Here is a 22,244-nt window from a genome sequence, read left to right as displayed (position 1 = left end):
TAACCAACTGAGCCACCCAGGCACCCTGGATTTTTTTATACATGGCCCTTTACACATGGCCCTTATCAGGATAAGGAAGTTCCTTTCTATTCCTAGTTTGGTGAGTATTTTTTATCATGAAAGGGGTATTGGATTTTGTTAAATAGGTCGTCTGACATAATCATGTGGTTTTTGTCTTTGATTCTATTGATACAGTGTATTATACTGATTTTCATATTTTAAACCAACTTGGAATTCCAGGGTTAATGTCACATATAGCACGTTGAATAATCCTTTTTATATGTCGCTGGATTCTGTTTGCTAGTAGTCTGCTGAGGAATTTTGCATCTATATTCATAAGAGATACTAGTTTACACTTTTCTTCTAATGTCTTTGCTTGGTTTTGGTGTCAAAGTACTGGCCTTATAGAATGCATTGGGAAATGTTCCCTCCTTTCCTATTTTTTTCGAAGTCTAAAAAATTGGCATTAATCTTTCTTTAAATGCTTCTTAGAATTTACCAGTGGAACCATCCGGGCTTGGGCTTTCCATTATGGGTAGGTGTTTTTTTATTACATCTAATTCCATTTCTTTACTTGTAATAGGTCTACTCAGGTTCCTACTTATTCATGAATTGGTTTTAATAGTTTACATCTTTCCAGGAATTTGCCCATTTCATGTAAGCTATTTAATTTGTTGTCATGTACGTAGTTTTCCCTTATTATAACCCTTTTCATTTCTGTAAGGTCAACAGAAATGCCCTCTCTTTCATTCCTGAGTTTAGTAATTTGATTCTTCTTTATTTTTTCTTGGTCTGTCTCGCTAAAGGTATGTTAATTTTGTTAATTTTTTTTCAAAGAACCAATTTTTTTTTTTTAGTTTCCTCCCTTGTTTTTCTATCCTCTATTTCATTCATTTCCACTGTAATCTTTATTATTTCCTTCCTTCTGCTGCTTTAGATTGTTTTGTTTTTTAAATAAGCTCTATGGCCAACATGGGGCTTGAACTCACAAAGTTGAGATCAAGAATCATATGTTCTATCAACTGAACCAAGACAGGCTTGCTCTGCCAACTTTAGGTTTAATTTGCTCTTCCTTCTCTAGGGTCATAAGGTGAAAGGTTAGGTAATTTATTGGAGATCTTTCTGGCTTCTTAATACAGGTGTTCACTGTTATAAGTTTCTATTTAAGCACTGCTTAAACAGAACCCCAAATGTTTGGTACCTTGTGATGATTTGTAATTAAGGAATCTACAGAAAATCACTTTGGAATCTTAGAAGATAGGGTCATTAATGCTATATACCATGTGGAACAGCCTATTATTTTTCTTTGAAGGAGACACAGACTGATGGAAAGAAAAAAAAAGTACTAGCTTAGAGTTAAATCTCAATTCTGCCACTTAACAATTATGGAACCTTAAGCAAGTCTCAGTTTCCTCAGCAGAACTACTGAGAAAATTAAATGACACAGTGTATTTATAAAGGATCTTTTTTTTTTCCCCCTGAGATCAAGAGTCAGACGCTTAACTGATTGAGCCACGCAGGTGCCCCATAAAGCATCTTCTTGATTAACTATCCAGTGTTCATTCCCCCTTACTAATAGCACCCAAATTACCCTTGGGCAATGATTTTCCTTTATCATGTATCTACTGTCTCAATGGGCTTGATCCACTGCCAGGCCCAAAATCGGGCCTTAATTGCTCTAAGTCAACCAGAATAATAGAGAAATTTATTTTTTGTTATAGAGATCGATCTGTTGATAGGAAGAAAACTAAATATTCCAGACATAAGGCACCCTATGCATGATATTACTCTGACGAGTATAACTGTTTCAGGGATGTTCTAATCAGAGCAAAACTCAAGTTTCATATGACAATTATGAGAAAAGATGTTATTTTTTTCTTTTTTTTTTTTTCAAAGATTTTATTTTTTTGACAGAGAGAGACATAGCGAGAGCAGGAACACAAGCAGGGGGAGTGGGAGAGGGAGAAGCAGGCTTCCCGCAGAGCAGGGAGCCCGATGTGGGACTCGATCCCAGGACCCTGGGATCATGACCTGAGCCGAAGGCAGACGCTTAATGACTGAGCCACCCAGGCGCCCGAAAAGATGTTATTTTTAAAGAGAAAGAATGTAGCTCCCTTCCAGTGCTACCAGCAACTATCTCTCAACCATGAAGGAAACCAGCATAAGAATTAAGTCCACAATATGGAAAAGATAATCACACACAAAAAAGTCAGATGGACAGTCACATGCAAAAGAATGAAAACTAGACTCTATCATATGCCATACACAAAAATAAACTCAAGATAAATTAAAGACTTGAATGTAGAACCTGAAACCATAAAACTCACAGAAGAAAACATATGAAGAAAAACATATGAAGAAAACAATTAATAAGCTCCTTGACACTGATCTTGGCAATAATTTTTTGAATTTCACATCAAAAGCAAAGACGACAAAAGCAAAAATAAACAAGTGGGACTACATCACATTATAAAACTTCTGCACAACATAGGAAGCCATCAGCAAAATGAAAAGGCAACCTACTGAATGGGAGAAAATATTTACAAATCATGTATGTGATGAGGGGTTAATATCCAAAATACATAATGAACTCATACAACTCAACAGCAAAAAACTAGTCTGATTTAAAAATGGGTAGAGGGCCTGAAGAGACATTTTTCTAAAGAAGATAGTAAAATGGTCAACAGATACATGAAAAAGTGTTCAATATCATTAATCAGCAGAGAAAAGCAAATCAAAGCCACAGTGAAATATTACCTCACATCCACTAGAATGGCTACTATCAAAAAGACAAGAAATAACAAGTGTTGGTAAGGATGTGGAGAAAAGGGAATCCTTGTGCTCTGTTGCTAGGAATGTAAACTGGTGTGGCCACTGTGGAAAACAGTATGGAGGTTCCTCAAAATAAAAATAGTTTCTTAAGAAACAAAATAAATGAACAAAAGGAAAAAGATACAACCCAAAAAAAACAGATTCTTAACTGTAGAGAACAAACAAATGGTTACCAGAAGAGAGGTGTGTAAGAGATGGTTGAAAGTGAAGGGGATTAGTTTTGCGATTGTCTTGATAAGCACTAAGCAATGTATGGAACTGATGGATCACTATATTGTACACCTGAAACTAATATAGCACTGCATGTTAACTGCATTGGAATTAAAATTTTAAAAATTAAAAACAGAACTACCATATGATCTAGCAATTCCACTTGTGGGTATATACCCAAAGAAATGAAATTACTATCTTGAAGAGACACCCCATGCTCATGTTCAATGCAACATTATTTATAATAGCCAAGACATGGAAATGACTTACGTATCCATTATATATGAACAGATAAAGAAAATGTAGTATTTATATACATAACAATATTATGCAGCCATAAAAAAATAAGAAAATACTGCCATGTGTTAACATAGATGGGCCTTGAGAGCATTATACTAAGTGAAATAAGTCAGGGAAAAATTTATATGTGGAATCTACAAAAACCAAACTCACAGAAACAGAGAACAGATCAGTGGTTCCCAGAAGTTGGGGGTGAGAGGTAGGGGAAATGGGTAAAGGTGGTTAAAAGGTACAAACTTCAGTTGTAAAATAAGTAAATCTTGGAAATGTAATGTACAGCACGGTGATGATAGTTAACAAATTTTAAAAGTTCTCATCACAGGAAAAAAAATGTAACTGTGAGGTGATAAACTCAACCAACTAAAAAACCAACTAAACTTATAGTAATCATTTTGCAATATATATGTATCAAATCTTTATCCTGTACATAATACAAAGTTGTATGTCAAATATTTATATATATATAAACTGAGAGGAAAAAAAGAGAATTCAGATCAAAATATACCTGAAATCTATTCTACACCTCTGGATCTTTCAGTTTGGTGTAGAAGAAAAGTACATGTCCTCAAGACCACTTGAGGTAAATATCAGCTTTTTCACTTCCTAGCTTATTACTTCATCTCTAAAAGCCACATGATGGGTAACAAAAGCACTTACCTCAAAGAGTTATTACACAGGCAAATCAGCTAAGGTATGTCTCATACTTAATATACTACCTGGCACATAGTAAATGTACTTCCTATTATTATCATTAGTGATTATGAACACAAGTTTTAGAAAGAGACAGATCTAAGCTAAAATCCTGGCTCTTTACCTTACCACTTTTGTGACTGTGGACAGATTATTTAACCTCTCTTAGGCTGTATTTCCTCAACCATAAAATCAGGGGAAAGTTGTGGTAAGAATTAAATCAAATAATATTTTTTATTTTTATTTTTTAAGACTTTATTTATTTATTTGACAGAGAGAGACACAGCGAGAGGGAACACAAGCATGGGGAGTGGGAGAGAGAGAAGCAGGCTTCCCGCGGAGCAGGGAGCCCAATGCGGGGCTCGATCCCAGGACCCTGGGATCATGACCCGAGTCAAAGGCAGACGCTTAATGACTGAGCCACCCAGGTGCCCCTCAAATACTATTTTGAGTATTATAAACAAGTGGGACTACATCACATTATAAAACTTCTGCACAACATAGGAAGCCATCAGCAAAATGAAAAGGCAACTTTTCATTTTTTAATGAAAATTAAATACTATTTTTTAATATATACTATTTTTTAGTATATATTATATATATATTTTTATATATACTATTTTTTAAATACTATTTTTTAAAATACTATTTTTTAAAAACACATTTAAAACAAAGCCTGACACAGAAAGAATAAATGACTGCTAGCCTCTTCATTACATAATAGGTACAAATTGCTTTCTAAAGTGGTTGTACCAATTTATACTTCTGCTATCAGGACATGAGGAAATTTTCTTTTCTCTATCTTCACCAACACTTGGTATTGTCAGACTTTTTGCCAGTCTGAAGGGTATGAAACAGTGTCTTGCTATATAATTTGCATTTCTCTAGTTACTAGTAAGGTTGAGCATCTTTTCATCTATTTATTGTTTAGGTTTCCTTTTTTGTGAATTTCCAGTTCTTATCCTTTGCCCATCTCCCCTCTGTCCACTCCTGTGACTGCCTACCTTGGCCTAGGACATCACTATGTCATAGAGTATTTACTTGGAATCCTTAGCTTCTGTGTTCTCCAAATACTTTAAGGCCCTCACTGGTTCCTTGCCAATACATCCTTCCTCTCCACATTACTGGTGCCATTTAACCTCTCACCTAAAGACTCAAGACCAACTCCCTCTCTCCCTTAGGCTCAACAGGAAACATTTATGGAGCTCTCAGAACCACAGTATTCTAGATGTCATTCATCCTTGCTGCTAGTCTTGTCCTTACCTAACTCCTTGGTTCTGACACCTGAGCTTCTGCCTAATTTCCCTTTTGTTCCCTTGTCAATGCTCCTATGGATCTTTTTATACATTCCTTTTTTTTTTTTTTTTTTTAGATTTTATTTATTTATTTGAAAGAGAGCAAGAGAGCGCATACATGCAGGGGGAGCAGCAGGCAGAGGGAAAGGGAGAAGGTGGCTGCCTGCTGAGCACAGAGCCCAATGCAGGGCTCAATCACAGGACCCTGGGATCATGACCTAAGCCAAAGGCAGACCGCTTAACCGACTGAGCACCCAGGCACCCTTACATTCTTCTTTCTTATATATTTTATACATTTTTCTTATAACTTATCATTCTATAATGTCATTATTCATTCTCAGTGTCAGTCTGACTTGATTATGAACCCCTGAGGACAAAGACCATGCCCTGTTTATATCCCTAGCTCCTCGCATAGTGGTTCACATTTACCAGGCATCTAAGAAGGAAAGAAGGGAGAATGAAAACAAACATTCATAAACTATCTAGTATCCTGTACTTTCTAGGGCTAAGGTCATTTGCCCCTTCTTCTCCACTCTACTGCCCCTTTCCCTACCCCCCTCCCCAGGGCCAAATGTCCGCCTTAGAATGATAAGCATGAGCTTGCCTTGTCCTGTGCTCACTTACCTTTTATAAACATCCTACTGGACTCCCCTGATGACGACTCCTTTAATGAATTACCACCTATTATCTATTGACAAGCTCAACTTGCAGTGTCTCTTCTGGACACTGCATCCAGTGTGTCCCATCCATTATGTCACATCTGACTGTACTTCAGGCCAAATATGTCCCATAATGTCCCTGGCCACACACTATTCATAAGATAATCTCCCCCCAAATACTGTTTTTTATCATGTCATTTGCCTACTTAAGAAACCATTAACAATAATGCCTACAGAAATACCACTAAAATGGTGAACCTGGACTTCTCCACTAAACTACTAGAACTGATGAATGAATTCAGTAAGCTCTCAGAATAAAACCAGTATAAAGAAATCCATAGCATTTCTATATACTAATAACAAAGTAGCAAAAAGAAAAATTAAGAAAACAATCCCATTTACAATTGTGCCAAAAATAATAAAACACCTAGGAATAAACTTAGCCAAGGAGATGAAAGACCGGTACTTTGAAAACTATAAAACATGGATAAAAGATATTGAAGATGACATAAACAAATGAAATGATATTCCATGCTCATGGATTGGGACAACAAATATTGTTAAAATGTCCAAATTACCCAAAGCAAACTACAGATTTAATGCAATCCCTATTAAAATATCAACAGCATTTTCCACAGAAGTAGAACAAATAATCCTAAAATTTTTATGGAACCACAAAAGACACTGAATAGCCAAAGCAATACTGAGAAAGTAGAACAAAACTGGAGGTATCACAAACCCAAATTTCAAGCTATACTACAAAGCTATAGTAATCAAAACAGTATGGTACTCACATAAAAACAGACACATAGATCAAGAGAACAGAAAAGAGAGCCCAGAAGTAAACCCATGATTATACGGTCAATTAAATTGTGACAAAGGAGGTAAGAATATATAATGGGAAAAGGACAGTCTCTTCAACAAATGGTGCTGGGAAAACTGGACAGCTAAATGCACAAGAATGAAACTGGACCACATTCTTACACCATACACAAAAATGAACTCAAAATGGATTAGAGACCTGAAACCTTAAAAATCCTAGAACAGATCACAGGCAATAACTTCTCTGACACTGGCCATAGTAACATTTTTCTAGGTATGTCTCCTAAGGCAAGGGAAACAAAAGCAAAAATAAACTATTGGGACTACATCAAAGTTAAAAGCTCTGCACAGCAAAGGAAACCATCAACAAAACTAAGCCAACCTACTGAATGGGAGAAGATATTTGCAAATGATATATCCAATAAGGGGTTAGTATCCAAAATATATAAAGAAGTTTTTAAAAGATTTATTTAAGAGAGACAGAATGAGCTAGAGAGAGAGAAAAAGAGAGTGCGTGTGCGGGGGTGGGGGGCAGAGGGAGAAGGAGAAGCAGACTCCCTGCTGAGCAAGGAGGCCCACTTGGGACTTGATCCCAGGACCCTCGGAATAAGACCTGAGCCAAAGGCAGATGCTTGAACAACTAAGCTACAGAGCGCCCCCTAAATATATAAAGAATTTATACAACACCAAAAACAAAAAACCCAAATAATTCAATTCAAAAAGGGTCAGAAACATAAAAAGACATTTCTCCAAAGAAGACATACAGATGGCCCACAGACACATGAAAATATGCTCAATGTCACTAACCATCACGGAAATGCAAATCAAAACCATTATGAGATATCACCTCACACTTGTTAGAATGGCTAAAAACAACACATGAAACAAGCGTTGGCGAAGATGTGGAGAAAAGGGAACCCTCTTGCACTGTTCATGGGAATGCAAACTTATGGAAAATGGTATGAAGGTTCCTCAAAAAATTAAAAATAGAACTATCCTACAATCCAGTAATTTCACCACTGGGTATTTACCCAAAGAATACAAAAACACTAATTCGAAAAGATGCATGCACCCCAAAGTTTTTTGCTTTATTTACCATAGCTAAATAATGGCAGCAACCCAAGTGTCCATCAATAGATGAATAGAGCCCTACAAGAAATACTGAAAGGGGTCTTCTAAGCAAAGAGAGAGCCTAAAAGCAACATAGACCAGAAAGGAACACAGACAATATACAGTAACAGTCACCTTACAGGCAATACAATGGCCTAAATTCATATCTTTCAATAGTTATCCTGAATGTAAATGGGCTAAATGCCCCAATCAAAAGACACAGGCTGGGCGCCTGGGTGGCTCAGTTGGTTAAGCGACTGCCTTCGGCTCAGGTCATGATCCTGGAGTCCCAGGATCGAGTCCCACATCGGGCTCCCTGCTCAGCGGGGAGTCTGCTTCTCCCTCTGACCCTCCTCCCTCTCATGCTCTCTGTCTCTCATTCTCTCTCTCTCAAATAAATAAAATCTTAAAAAAAAAAAAAAAAAAGACACAGGCTATCAGATTGGATTAAAAAAAACAAGACCCATCAACATGCTGTCTGCATGTGACTCATTTTAGACCCAAAGACACCTCCAGATTTAAAGTGAGGGGTGGAGGGGCGCCTGGGTGGCTCAGTTGGTTAGGCGACTGCCTTCGGCTCAGGTCATGATCCTGGAGTCCCGGGATCGAGTCCCGCATCGGGCTCCCTGCTCAGCGGGGAGCCTGCTTCTCCCTCTGACCCTCCCCCCTCTCATGTACTCTCTCTCTCATTCTCGCTCTCTCAAATAAATAAATAAATCTTTAAAAAAAATAAATAAATAAAGTGAGGGGTGGAAAACCATTTACCATGCTAATGGACATCAAAAGAAAGCTGGGGTGGCAATCCTTATATCAGACAACTTAGATTTTAAACCAAAGACCATAATAAGAGATGAGGAAGGACACTACATCATAGTTAAAGGGTCTATCCAACAAGAAGATCTAACAATTGTAAATATCTATGCCCCAAACATGGGAGCAACCAATTATATAAGCCAATTAATAACAAAATCAAAGAAACACATCAACAACAATACAACAATAGTAGGGGACTTTAACACGCCCCTCACTCAAATGGACAGATCATCTGAGCACAAGATCAACAAGGAAATAAAGGCTTTAAATGACACACTGGGGGCACCTGGGTGGCTCAGTCGTTAGGCGTCAGCCTTCGGCTCAGGTCATGATCCCAGGGTCCTGGGATCGAGCCCCACGTTGGGCTCCCTGCTCAGCGGGAGGCCTGCTTCTCCCTCTGAGGCCTGCTTCTCCCTCTCCCATTCCCCCTGCTTGTGTTCCCTCTCTTGCTGTGTCTCTGTCAAATAAATAAAATCTTTTAAAAAAAAAAAAATAAATAAACGACACACTGGACCAGATGGACTTCACAGATATATTCAGAACATTCCATCCCAAAGCAACAGAATACACATTCTTCTCTAGTGCACATGGAACATTCTCCAGAAGAGATCACATCCTGGGTCACAAATCAGGTCTCAACCAGGACCAAAAGACTGGGTTCATTCCCTGCATATTTTCGGACCACAGTGCTTTGAAACTAGAACTCAATCACAAGAGGAAAGTTGGAAAGAACTCAAATTCATGGTGGCTAAAAAGCATCCTACTAAAGAATGAATGGGTCAACCAGGAAATTAAAGAAGAATTTAAAAAAATTAATGGAAACAAATGAAAATGAAAACACAGCTGTTCAAAATCTTTGGGATGCAGCAAAGGTGGTCCTAACAGGAAAGTATATAGCAATACAAGCCTTTCTCAAGAAACAACAAAGGGCTCAAATACACAACCTAACCCTACACCTAAAGGAGCTGGAGAAAGAACAGCAAATAAAGCCTAAACCCAGCAGGAGAAGAGAAATAATAAAGATCAGAGCAAAAATCAATGAAATACAAACCAAAAGAACAGCAGAACAGATCAACGAAACTAGGAGCTGGTTCTTTGAAAGAATTAATAAGATTGATAAACCCCTGGCCAGACTTATCAAAAAGAAAAGAGAAATGACCCAGATAAATAAAATCATGAATGAAAGAGGAGAGATCACAACCAACACCAAAGAAATACAAACAACTATAAGAACATATTATGAGCAACTATATGCCAGCAAATTAGATAATCTGGAAGAAATGGATGCATTCCTAGAGACGTATAAACTACCAAAACTGAACCAGGAAGAAACAGAAAACCTGAACAGACCCATAACCACTAAGGAAATTGAAGCAGTCATCAAAAATCTCCCAACAAACAAGAGCCCAAGGCCAGACGGCTTCCCAGGGGAATTCTACCAAACATTTCAAGAAGAATTAATACCTATGCTTCTGAAGCTGTTTCAAAGAATAGATATGGAAGGAAAACTTCCAAACTCATTTTATGAGGCCAGCATTACCTTGATCCCAAAACCAGACAAAGACCCCATCAACATGGATGCAAAAATTCTCACCAAAATCCTAGCCAATAGGATACAACAGTCTATTAAAAGGATTATTCACCATGACCAAGTGGGATTTATTACTCGGTTGCAAGGTTGGTTCAACATCAGCAAATTAATCAATGTGATACAATACATTAATAAAAGAAAGAAAAGAACCATATGATCCTCTCAATAGATGCAGAAAAAGCATTTGACAAAGTACAGCATCGTTTCTTGATCAAAACTCTTCAGAGTATAGGGATAGAGGGTACATACCTCAATATCAGAAAAGCCATCTATGAAAAACTCACAGTGAATATCATTCTCAATGGGGAAAAACTAAGGTCAGGAACACGGCAGGGATGTCCACTATCACCACTGCTATTCAACATAGTACTAGAAGTCCTAGCCACAGCAGTCAGACAACAAAAAGAAATAAAAGGCATCTGAATCGGCAAAGAAGAAGTCAAACTTTCACTCTTTATAGATGATATGATACTTCATGTGGAAAACCCAAAAGACTCTACCCCAAAACTGCTAGAACTCATACAGGAATTCAGTAAAGTGGCAGGATATAAAATCAATGCACAGAAGTCAGTGGCATTTCTATACATCAACAACAAGACAGAAGAAAGAGAAATTAAGGAGTCGATCCCATTTACAATTGCACCCAAAACCATAAGATACCTAGGAATAAATCTAACCAAAGAGGCAAAGAATCTGTACTCAGAAAACTATAAAATACTCCTGAAAGAAACTGAGGAAGACACAAAGAAATGGAAAAACGTTCCATGCTCATGGATTGGAAGAACAAATATTGTCAAAATGTCTATGCTACCTAGAGCAATCTACACATTCAATGCAATCCCTATCAAAATACCATAAACTTTTTTCAAACAGATAGAACAAATAATCCTAAAATTTGTATGGAGATAAAATGCTTTTGCACAGCAAAGGAAACAGTCAACAAAACCAAAAGACAATTGACCGAATGGGAGAAGATATTTGCAAATGACATATCAGATAAAGGGCTAGTATCTGAAATCTATAAAGAACTTACAAACTCAATACCCAAAGAACAAATAATCCAATCAAGAAATGGGCAGAAGACATGAACAGACATTTCTGCAAAGACATCCAAATGGTCAACAGACACATGAAAAAGTGCTCAACATCACTCGGCATCAGGGAAATACAAATCAAAACCTCACTGAGATACCACCTCACACCAGTCAGAATGGCTAAAATTAACAAGTCAGGAAACGACACATGTTGGCAAGGATGCACAAAAGGGGAACCCTCCTACATTGTTGGTGGGAATGCAAGCCGGTGCAGCCACTCTGGAAAACAGTATGGCAGTTCCTCAAAAAATTGAAAATAGAGCTACCCTACGACCCAGCAATTGAACTACTGGGTATTTACCTCAAAGATACAAATGTAGTGATCCGAAGGGGCACCTGCACCCCAATGTTTGTAGCAGCAATGTCCACAATAGCCAAACTATGGAAAGAGCCTAGTGTCCATCAAAAGATGAATGGATAAAGAAGATGTGGTGTGTGTGTATATATATATATATATATATATATATACACACACACACACACACACAATGGAATATTATTCAGCCATCAAATAAATGAAATCTAGCCATTTGGAATGACATGGATGGAACTAGAGGTTATTATGCTAAGCGAAATAAGTCAATCAGAGAAAGACAAGTATCATATGATCTCACTGATATGAAGAATCTGAGAAACAAGACAGAGGATCGTAGGGGAAGGTAGGGAAAAATGAAACAAGATGAAACCGGAGAGGGAGACAAACCATAAGAGACTCTTAATCTCAGGAAACAAACAGAGGGTTGCTGGAGTGGAGGGGGGTAGGAGGGATGGGATGGCTGGGTGATGGACACTGGGGACAATGGTCAGTGCTGTGAATTGTGTAAGACTGATGAATCACAGACCTGTACCCCTGAAACAAATAATATATGTTAAAAAAAAATTTTTTTTTTAAATAGATGAAGAGAAAAAGATGTGATGTGATGTGTGTGTGTGTGTGTGTGTGTGTGTGATGGAATACCACTCAGACATTAAAAAGAATAAAATCCTGCCGTTTGCAACAACATGGATGGATCTAGAGGGTATAATGCTAAGCAAAAGCAGTCAGAGAAAGACAAATGCCATATTATATCACTCATATGTGGAATTTAAGAAACAAAACAAAGATAAAAGAAACAAAAAACAGACTCTTAACTATGGAGAACAAACTGGTTACCCAGAGAAGAGGTGGCCAGCAGGATGGGTCAAACAGGTGATAAGCACTGAGTAATGTATATAAATGTTGAATCATTATATTATACACCCACCTAATATAACACTGTATGTTAATTATACTGGAATTAAAATTTTTTAATTTACTTTCTGGAAAAATAAATGAAATAAAATGGTGAACCTGGAATTCACGATTCATTCTACATTACTTACCAAACTTCATTTCCTTCAGTTCTTCAACATATATCATACACTCTGATGAAGTCAGTTTGTTTTTTTATTCTCCTGTGAAAATGTGCTATTTTTTTTGCTCACATTACTCCCCTCAACCTCACTTCCTCAAATCAAATACAACTCTCAAATCTAAATATCCCTATAGGAAGTAATATCAACCAATTAAAACTCAGCAAAGCCCTGAGGGAAAAAAATAAACAAGACTATTAAAATAAGTTTCTGGAGTTGAGAAAGAGTGATCAAGTCTGCTGCAAAGATGGAAGGAGAGAAAGAAGAAAGTCAGCAAGGTAGCACTGATCACTAAGAGTCATAGATTGTTGACCTCAAGAAAACACAGTATGCAAACATACAACAAATCAATTTTAACTCCCTGCTTATCTGTCTCTTATGTTAAAGAAATCCTTTTAAAGATTAAAGGAATCCTGATGGGACACCCGGGTAGCTCACTTGGTTGAGTGTCTGCCTTCAGCTCAGGTCATGATCCCAGGGTCCTGGGATCGAGTCCTGCATCAGGCTCCTTGCTCAGCGGGGATCCTGCTTCGCCCTCTCCCTGCAGCATCCCTGCTTGTGCGTGCTCTCTCTCTCTCTCTCTCTCTCTCACAAATAAATAAATAAAATCTTTAAAATAAATAAATAAATAAAGGAATCGTGAACATACAAACCAAATTTTTACCAATCACTCCAAATACCACCACTAAGGCTTTCTCTTTTATCTTCTAGCTCTTGAATAATCTAACTCAATAGGGAATGTTTGTGGTCTGTCACCAAACTGTGCAAAAAAGAAATAATCAGTGATATCTCCACTCAAAAAAGACAATAAGAAGTAGACTTAATTTAGATAGGTAGATAATATCTACAGATATTATAGGCAAGGTAGCATCTTGCTAGTTAAACACAGATTTTAATTGTGTGAAAAAAGGATTTTTATTCATCTGAGGCACAAAGTGATAAACGCTTCCTTACTGTCCAAAATCTTTTTTTTAAAGGAATAGATAAGCTATACTCTAAAATAAATACATATGGAGCGCCTGGGTGGCTCAGTCAGTTAGGCGGCCGACTATTGGTTTCAGCTCAGGTCATGATCTCAGAGTCCTGGGATTTGAGCCCCACGTCAGGCTCTGTGCCAGTGGGGAGTCTGCTTGAGGATTCTCTCACTCCCCTTCCCTCCCCCCGAACTCATACTGTCTCCCTTATATAAATATTTTTAAAAATAAAAATAAAAACATTAAATAAATGCATATAACCTAATGGATCTTTTTGTTCTTACAATTTCAAATGATCATCTACTCCCCTGCTTTCGATCCAAGAGCTTAAGAAGATATGACAAGTGATGGTATGGTGGTCTACGTCCCAGCATTATATATTAATGCATAACAATGCCACACAAAAGGCAAATATATTATTTTATATGATTTTTATATGCCAGAAAAAAGTAAATCAATCAGAAAGAAGCACTGATTATTTTCCTTTTTAAATAAAAAAAGCCACTTAGTAATAAAGTGAAAAGCTAGCTAAAAGTATCCCAAACCCACTAATGGGGATGATCTGGAACTCAAAGAACAAATTCCAGGTCAATGGCAAACTAGCAAATACTGGGAAATTCTGCAAAGCTGGACTACTGTACTGCTAAGGACACAACAAAACCAGTCTTAGCTTCCTCACCCATCTATCATTTATTCCTCTTATTTACCCACTCACACCACCACCAAACAGACAAACCACACCCAATCTAACAATAACAGCTCATGAAATAGTTATACCAAGGAAGAAGAAAAATATAAGGCATAAGTCCTGTCCTCAAAGAATTTACTATCTTTTTTTTTTAAAAGATTTTATTTATTTATTTGAGAGAGAGAGAATGAGAGAGAGCACATGAGAGGGGGAAGGGTCAGAGGGAGAAGCAGACTCCCTGCTAAGCAGGGAGCCCGATGCGGGACTCGATCCAGGGACTCCAGGATCATGACCTGAGCCGAAGGCAGTCACTTAACTTAACCAACTGAGCCACCCAGGCGCCCAAGAATTTACTATCTTTTTGAAAGAAATGAACTTACTATATGATAATATGACAATATAAGATCAAATGATAGCTTCTAAGAACAAAGAATAAGCACTGTGAGAAATCAGTAGATTAGGTGGATCAGAATGCTTAGAGCACAGAGCTTGGAACTTACTGAGTTAACTTGATGGTAAAACAAAAAGAATGCTGAGTCCTCTAAACCAAGTCCCCAGGAAAAAAAATCGAGCCAAGAAGTTTAAGGAACAAAGGCTCCTTTTAGCTTTCATGAGGATGCCCATCTAATAATTCCTTAGGTTCTAGTAGCTCACCAGGAGACAAAGGCAAAAGAAGTTTCCAAGCTCTTCACTCTAGATAACCACCACAGGGAATTAATATCATTTAAACAAAACTACCCTATCACAATGGCCAATTTAAAACTATCAGGTTTTTGTGGTTAGAATGAAAAAAATGAACACAATTTCATCACCCTATCTATTTAAAAAATGTACTTGGCTATTACAAAAATATATGAACAAATGTATGTAAAAATAGGAGAGAAAAGATCAAGAACTGGGGAACCATTCCAAGGAGCCTAATATCTGCATAGCAGGTGTTGCAGAGAAGAAGGGGTAAAAAATTAAGGGGGTGGAAATCATCAACACTTCCTGAGAAAAACCTTCCTGAGAAAAACCTTCAAATCACAAGTTTCAATAAAAGACAAAGACAGGCACACTAGATGAAAACACACCCATACTATGGTATATCATCATGAAATTGCAAAACCCTGGGGGAAAAGAGAAAAAATTAGGTATTTCCAAAGTAACATGAATCATAACAGAATTACACTTCTCAGCCGCTACAAGGGAGTATGAAGACAAATTATGGAAGTAAAATTATTTTCAATCCAGAATTCTATATCCAGACAGTCTTTCATTTAAACACCAGGGTAGGATAAAAACACTTTCAGACTGGGGCACCTGGGTGGCTTAGTTGGTTAAGCATCTGCTTTCGGCCCGGGTTGTGATCCCAGGGTGTTGGGATCGAGTCCCGCATCAAGCTGCCTCTGGGAGGGAGTCTGCTTCTCCCTCTGCCTCTGCCTGCCACCCCCCTGCTTGTGCTCTCTCTCTCTCCCAAATAAAAATAAATTAAAAAAACAAACACAACACTTTCAGACTTGGAAGAGAGGTCTCAAAGACATACCTCCCATGCATCCTTTACTCAGGAAACTATTAGAAGAGGTGATTTACTAAAATGAGAATAAACAAACAAGAGAAAGGGATTCAACAAGGCATACAACATAAAAGAGAATCAAAGAGAATCCCCAGGAAGACACTGAAAGGTGATACAAGGATGATATTTGTGAGTAGACAAAATACCAAGCTGGACTAGAGCTGACTAGGAGGTCCCTGGAGAGACTTCCCTAAGAAGAGGATATCAAGAGTTGTGCAAATCAGTAGTTCATCCTTTTTTATTGCCAAATAGTATTCCACTGTATGGCTATACCACCCTTGATTTATCCATTCACTTTTTGAAGTATACATTTTTGGCAAGTAAGAATAAAGCTGATATAAATACATGAACACAAATTTTCATTTCTCAAGGGTAAATGCCTAGGGGTAGGGTTGCTGGATCACACAGTAAATCCATATTTGACATATGATAAGTATATGCTTAATTGTTTTCGAGGAACTGAATCATTTTGCATCCCCACCAGCAATATGTGAGGGTTCCAGTTGCTCCACATCCTCCGCAGCACTTGGTACTGTCACCAGTTTTAAGTCATTCTAATGGATGTACAGTGGTAGCTCACCATTTGCATTAATTTGCATTCCCCTAATGGCTAGTTATGCTAAACATCTTTTCATGAGCTGATGTGCGACTCTATATCCTCTTTGCCAAAGCGTATCAAACATTTTTAAGTGGCTTGTTTTCTTACCATTGAGTTTTCAGAGTTCTTTACATATTCCAAATATAAGTCCTTTGCAGGTATGTGATTTGCAAATATTTTCTTCCAGCCTATACTCTGCCTTTAATTCTCTTAACAGTGTCTTTGCAAGCAATGGTTTTAATTTGATGAAGTCCAATTCATCAATTCTTCTTTTATGAATCATTCTTTTGGTGTGATGTGAAATAACTTCTTGTCTACATTCAGGGCACAAAGATTTTCTCCTATGTATTCTTCTAAAAGCTGTAGTTTTATATTTCAAAGTTAGATGTGTGGTACATTTTAAGTTCATTTTCATATAATATGTGTAGTTTAGATCAAGGTTCATTATTTTTGTATGTGGATATCCAATTGTTCCAACACCACTTATTGAAAAGATTCTTTTTCCATTTTGCCACTTTGTAAAAAATTACTGGCCATATTTGTGTGGGCCTATTTATGTAATCTCTATTCTATTTCATTGATCTACATGTCTTTCCCTTTGCCAATACCACAGTCTTGATTATGATAGCTTCATGCTGTTTTTTTAAATCATGTAGTTTGATTTTTTCCAACATTTTTCTTTTTCAAAACTGTTTTGGGGGTGCCTGGGTGGCTCCATCGGTTAAGCGTCTGCCTTTAGCTCAAGTTATGATCCTAGGGTCCTAGGATTGAGCCCCACACGGACTCCCTGCTCAGCGGGGCGTCTGCTTCTCCCTCTCTCTCTGCACCTCCCCTCGTTCTCTCTCAAATAAATAAATAAAATCTTTAAAAAAATTTGTTTTGGCTATTCTAGGCCCTTTGCCTTTGTAAATAAATTTTAGAATCAGCTTATAAGCAGAAGCAGTGCTGTTGGGACTGTTTTTATCAGTACTGCATTAAATCTACAGATCAATTTGGGGAAAATCAACATCTTTACTACTGTGATTCTTCGTTCATAAATACATGTTTCTCCATTTACTTAAATCCCCTTTGTTTTTTTTTAATCAGGGTTCTATAATTCTCAGCATAGAGATCCTATACATATTTTGTTGCATTTATGCCTAAGTGTTTCATTTTGGGGAAGCTATTGTAAATATCTTTAATTCAGTTTTCAATTGTTTATCACTAGTATATAGAAATATGATTGTTTTTTGTGAGCTGACCATGAATCACTTGCTAAACTCATTTACTCTAAAAATTTTTTTGTGGATTGCTTAGGATTTTCTACATAAGATGATTATGCCTTCTGCAAATAGGGGTAGTTTTATTTCTTCCTTTTCAATCTCTGTGCCATTATTTCTTCAAGTATTTTTGATGGACCACACTCATTCTCTTCTCATTCTGGGTCTCTGATGACACAAATATAAGACCTTATCATAGTTTCATAGGTCCCTGAGGCTATATACTTCTTTATTTTTAACCTTTTCCCTTATTCAAATTGGATCATTTCTGTTTATCTATTTTCAAGTGAATAGACTTTTTCATTGTCATGTCTACTCTGCTACTAAGCCCTTTAATGGGCTTTTCATTTCCATCATTGTATTTCTTAGTTCTAAAATCTCCATTTAGTTCTTCATATCTTCTATTTCTTTGCTGAGACTTTCTATCTTCCCATTCAATCCTTGAACATGGTCATAATAGCTGATTTTAAAACTATTTTTCAGATAATTTTAATATCTGTGTGATCTTGGCATCACCATCTGTTCACTGTCTTTTCCCATGTGAGTTCAATTTTTCTAGTTCTTTTTTAAACTGAGTAGTTCCAGATTGTATTCTGGACACTTGGAATATTATGACACTCTGGATCTTATTTAAGTCCCACTGAGAATGTTGGTGTATTTGTTTTAGCCAGTAATTGACCCAGTTGGGTTCACATTTCAAGTTCTGACCAGCCTTCTGTGGGTTGTATTTCCAATTACAATTCAGTTTGCAAACCCTTTGTGGTCATACTGAATGTGTTTCATAACTGTCCCACGCAGTGTCCAGTTTGGGGGTTAGGGGTGGTCTATCCCATAATTCAGTCCTCGATGTTTCTGTATGCTGTTTAGGAATCAGACTCATGCATGTACAGCTTGGAAGTCAGCTCATGAGTCCATAAGCAACTTTAAGTAGTCAGTTTCCCAAGCCCCTCATTCTCTTGCAATCTTTTGGCTCCCTGGGGCTCCCCTTTTCCAGCCTTCCAGCAGAAAGCTGGGGCTTCATTAACCCCACTCTGCAATGTACTTCCCATGACTGCGCCCACATCAGGGCCAAGCAACAGAAGAGCAGAGGGAGAAGAAAAGCAATGGGATTTGCTTTGCATTCTCTTGACACCAAAGCAGAGGGAGAAGAAAAGCAATGGGATTTGCTTTGCATTCTTTTGACACCAAAGCTCCTCCAATCTGGGAGAAAGGTTCCCCTCTCTCTGAGATTTAGGCTCCTGCCTGCCCCCACTGAGGCCACTGCAGCTTCTGCCAAGGTCTGCTTGAGGCCTGGGGTGCAAGAAATTGAAGAAAAGGGAAAAAAAAGAAGAAAAAAAAGAAGGATGTGGGATTGCCACACTTTCTCTGAACATTAGGAGATCCCTTTCGGCTCCTTGAGTCAGAACCAGAGGGCTTCTCCTGGTGCTTTTTCTGTCCGTGTTAATAATGCTCACTTCCAAGTTTCAGGATACATTAAGTTCAGGCTGGGGCATACCGGAAGAAAAAAAATGGTAAACTCACCGCCGGTTCAGTGGTACTTTGAATTCTGGTCTTCTTCCCCAATCTGCCTCCTACTATTTATTTTTCAGAGTCCTCAAATAGCCACTCCAAGCATTCTGTCCAGGTTTTATAGCTGCATTCAGTGGGAGAGACAGGGTGAAGTGTGCTTACTCCATCTTATCTGGAACCAGAACCTGGACTACTGTTTTTCATAATACACTTTGTCGAACTGATTATTGAAACTATTTATATAACTTTGACTACACGAAATTTAAAATTAAAAATAAGCAGATCCTGTATTAACCTTATTGTGGAAAAGGGAACAAGCAAGCCAGTAGGATAACATTTTTTTAAGCATATATTCTTTTGGGCATTATATGCTTAGGAAAAAAGTTAAGTTTTTAACTGTACTTTGCTTTATTTCTTTAAATCTTATTTTACCTGTGGACTTTTATAAACACTAGGACTGTTATAAATTTTTTAAAAGAAGAAAAAAAAGTAGCAGTTATACAAAGTACGAGACAGAGGAAGTAGACTGCAGATGAGAGGGCATAAACTGTTTAAGAAACTGAAAAAAGGGGGCGCCTGGGTGGCTCAGTCGTTAAGCATCTGCCTTCGGCTTAGGTCATGATCCCAGGGTCCTGGGATCGAGCCCCACGTCGGGCTCCTTGTTCAGTGGGAAGCCTGCTGTTCCCTCTCCCACTCCCCGTGCTTGTGTTCCCTCTCTTGCTGTGTCTGTCAAATAAATAAATAAAATCTTAAAAAACTAAAAAAGAAACTGAAAAAAGTTCAGGATGACCAACACTCCAAGTGTAAGCCAACAGTTTCCAGTAAAGAGGCTAGCAAAGCAGGCAGGAATCAATTCAAGGTCTTGTATGCCAGGTTAAGGTGGCTGGACTTTACCTGAGAAAAGGAAGAGCCTGAAGTGTTTTAGCAAATGTTGGGAGTGACATGATCCAACTGGTATGTTTGAACAATCACTACAGAACATAAAGGTATGTAAAATACGAGTCTTACTGTGTGAATCTTAGGAGTCACATCAAGTTTCAAAACATATATATATATACACATATAGTGTGATTGCACATGTTGTTGAGGGATATGGGAAAGAGGGAAGTTTCACATACATATGCATGCACATAATCATCATATGTAATCATATGATTTTATACATGATTATGATTCCATATGATTTACATATATAGGATATATATCAGATCATCATTATATATGTGTGTGTAAAAATATATAGATGACATGATATGTATTGAATGTTTCCAGAAAAAAACACAAGAAACCAGTAAGTGGTTAGTTTTGGAGGAGAGTGGGGGCTAAGAGAAAGCAAACTTACTTTTCACTTTATTCTCCTGTCTGATTTTTAAATCTTTTAGCGTGAATATTTACACCTTTAAAAAGGGTTGTAAAAAAATAGAGGGAGGTCTTACACATGAATTAGATACATTAAAACAAGATAAGTATGAATGAGCCTAGCATTCAGTAACCCATTTTCTGGCATAGAGTCAGCACTCAAACACTGCTACAGATTTCCCTACAAATATTACTAACCATTTATAAAGTAAGTTCACAACACAAAACAGCCTTTTTTATTATATTACTCTATACTACATTTCACTAATTTACCATGTGTTTTCAAGTACTCAGAAATTTAAATAGAAAATAAAGAGTAAGAATGGATTTTGAGGATATTCATTATTACCATTATACGTTTTTATTATAAAAGAAATGTTTGTGTGATTCTTTTCAATTTCTTAAGCACCGAAGGGCATAAAGGGAAACATTAAAAGATCCTTTTCTTCCCCTAATGCCCCCTAATGCCAATACCCAAACATAACCATTCTCAATAGCTTCCTGAGCTCTGTATGATTCCAGACTTTCATTGTGCTTATAAAGCACATAGAAATATATGTGTATACAAAGACACACACACACATATATATATATATATTATAATCTCTTTCAAGGAAATGGATCTCTGCTCCTTAAGATAACCTAGACCTATTCTATTTCCTATACATCATTTTCTTAAATCCAAACAAAGTAATGAATAGACAAATCCCAAACTAGCAGTTAACGTTAAATCTTTCAAGTAGAGAATGTTAAAATAAACACACTGAACAGATAAAGTTCTCAGAGATCTCCTAACACACCTTTGATGGAACAGGTGAACTTTAACCCAGGGCAAGCAAAAAATTACTTTAGAGAAAAAAATGTACAAGCTGAAATAAACCAAAGGACAGACGACAGGTTTATAAAAGACTAAAGGAAAACTTCAGAGCACAAACTGAGAGTTGGAAAAAAGTGTCATTAGTACAGAAGAGCAAATGCATGGGCGCCTGGGTGGCTCAGCTGGTTAAGCGTCTGCCTTCAGTTCAGGTCATGATCCCAGGGTCCTGGGATCGAGCCCCACGTCGGGCTCTCTGCTCAGTGGGGAGCCTGCTTCTCTCTCTCCTGCTCCCCCTGCTTGTACTCTCTCTCTCTCTCTCAAATAAATAAATAAAATCTTTAAAAAAAGAGCAACTGCAACTCTTCTGCCTTCCTGCTTGAAGTCTCTAGCTACTGCTGCAAAGTACAACTACTACCTCTCCCCAATCATAAGAATGACATATGTCATTTTGGATGAGACTACTGGTCTATTCAGTATGGAAGACTGTCTATGAAAGTTACTCCAAAGTGCTTGCCCTCATCAAGGTTCATCTGTTCCATCAAAGGGTGTTAGGAGATCTCTAATAACTGCTTTTATGGGAAAGCACAGTAGTTGAACTCTGGGACTAAGAGGTTAGGGATAACCCCTTATCCCTCATTATATTCCTTACTACTTTGTGCTATCATTTTGCCACTAAG

At 37.5% G+C, this 22,244-nt stretch overlaps 1 protein-coding gene across 4 annotated transcripts in view; it reads right to left on the bottom strand.

Moving 5' to 3' along the window:
• The window catches only part of TTBK2 (tau tubulin kinase 2), a 150,662-nt gene that overhangs the window by 78,805 nt on the left and 49,613 nt on the right, over positions 1-22,244 (bottom strand). Inside the window, exon 2 of one of the 4 annotated variants that reach the window (XM_045900258.3) lies at positions 19,404-19,515. The exons of the other annotated variants lie outside the window; for them this stretch is intronic. The gene's annotated coding sequence lies outside the window, so the exon portion shown is untranslated. The remainder of the gene's footprint in view (positions 1-19,403; positions 19,516-22,244) is intronic. 4 annotated transcript variants of the gene reach the window in all.

Source organism: Mirounga angustirostris, unplaced genomic scaffold, assembly GCF_029215605.1.
Source record: "Mirounga angustirostris isolate CCGP_5_RB_7025 unplaced genomic scaffold, mMirAng1.0.hap1 SCAF_9, whole genome shotgun sequence".
NCBI lineage: Eukaryota > Metazoa > Chordata > Mammalia > Carnivora > Phocidae > Mirounga > Mirounga angustirostris.
This window is presented reverse-complemented; position numbering and strand designations above follow the sequence as displayed.